Raw genomic sequence first — 1,912 nt, 5'->3', positions numbered from 1 at the left:
ACAGAATGAGGCTATGAAGAAATACTGGAAAAGTAATGGGACACGCAGAGATCTGGTCTGCCAACATTTACTGATTATGTGCTTTTGTGATCACAAAGTTTGAATCGCTATAAGAGAACAGTCAGGAAAAGAGTTTTAAGCACTAGTTTCTGTAAAGCCCTTGAGGTTATTGTAGGCTTGCAGGTAAACTGCCTACTTGTGGCCAGGCCTGGTGGCTCACACCTGTAATTCTAGCATTCTGGGAGGCTGAAGCCTGAGGATCCCTTGAGTTCCGGAGTTCAAGACCACTCTGAGCAAGAGCAAGACCTCATCTCTACTAAAAATAGAAAAACTGATTGGGCCTGTGGCAGACTCCTGTAGTCCCAGCTGCTCCGGAGGCTGAGGCAGGAGGATCGCTTGAATCCAGGAGTTTTAGGTTGCTGTGAGCTGTGATGCCATAGCACTCTATCCTGTGGCAACTGTGAGACTGTCTCAGAAAAAAAGAAAAAACTTGCCTACTTACAAATGAAAGGCTCAGAGTTAACATCTTCTGGAAAACAAGGTTTTCAGAAGTAAGGACAATACATAAACAACAGAATTTGTAGCAGTCTGGGCTCAGCGCCTGTGGCTTACGTGGCTAAGGCGCCAGCCACATACACCTAAAGTGGTGGGTTCGAATCCAGCCCAGGCCTAACAATGACGGCTGCAACCAAAAAATAGCCGGGTGTTGTGGTGGGCGCCTGTGGTCCTAGCTACTTGGGAGGCAGAGGCAGGAGACTCGCTTGAGCCCAGGAGTTGGAGGTTGCTGTGAGCTGTGATGCCACAGCACTCTACCCAGGGTGACAGCTTGAGGCTCTGTCTCAAAAAAAAAAAAAAAAAAAGAAGAATTTGTAGCAGTCTGGAACACATTCAAATTTTAAATATTGAGCTTAAGCATAAATTTCTGTTTCAGATCTTAACAATAAATATATTGATAAAAATCTCAGAGAAATCTCAACTTGGTACATATGTTTGCACTTGAGAAGGGGATTAACTCAAAATTTTTGTTTTCATGAAAACTATTTCACTCGAGCTTGGTGTTGTTGAGAACATAATTTTGTGTCTTTGAGACAAGATCTCTCACATCTTGCCCAGGCTAGCATGCAGTGAGCTGATCATAGCTGACTGAACCTCAAATTCCTGGGCTCAAGCAACCCTCCTGCCTCAGTCTCCCAATTAGCTGGGACTATGGGCACATGCCATCGCACCTGGCTAATTAATTTTTTTGTAAAGTTCTCATGATGTTGCCCAAGTTAGTCTTAACCTCCTGGCCTCAAGCTGTCTTCCTGCCAAAGTGTTGGGATTAGAGATGTGAGCCACTGTGCCCAGCCTATCATTTAGGAAAAAAATAAAAAAAGAACAAAGTCTTGTTTTCATGGCCTTTTTGCTCATTAGGAATGGAAATTTTTTAAAAGGTGCTTTTGTTTTCTATCACATTTAGGAAAACGTAAGTATTAGTCCCAGGGCCATCATGCTCTTAGCCCTCTGTATGGAGACTGTTTTGGTTAAGAGTTTGATGAATTCATTCTCTTTATAGGTCTTTCCCATCTTTTTGACTGTTAAGTATAGATGCTGTAGCAGACCCTGAATACCCTATCCTAATGTCTAAAATACTGTGTTACAGATTGCTTAGCTCATGGATGAATGAGGAAAATGATACCAAAAGGTAGCTTTCTGAATTTAGTATATTCCCTTTACTTGTCCTGCTTTGTCTTTTCAAAAAATGAGATACACTGTGAAATCTCCCTTAAACAGTTTTCAACTGTAATATGGCAAATGTAGGCCTTCTTCAAAATGCCTCCTTAAAAATAACAGTCTTTGCTGTGATTAGTTAACTTGGTTTTTGAAGGTGAAACTAATGGTTCTCCCCCAAGTTTTTTGTTTGTTTTTTTTT

The sequence above is a fragment of the Otolemur garnettii genome, unplaced genomic scaffold, assembly GCF_000181295.1.
Source record: "Otolemur garnettii isolate 467f Iridium unplaced genomic scaffold, OtoGar3 scaffold00162, whole genome shotgun sequence".
NCBI classification, from domain to species: Eukaryota; Metazoa; Chordata; class Mammalia; order Primates; family Galagidae; genus Otolemur; species Otolemur garnettii.
This window is presented reverse-complemented; position numbering follows the sequence as displayed.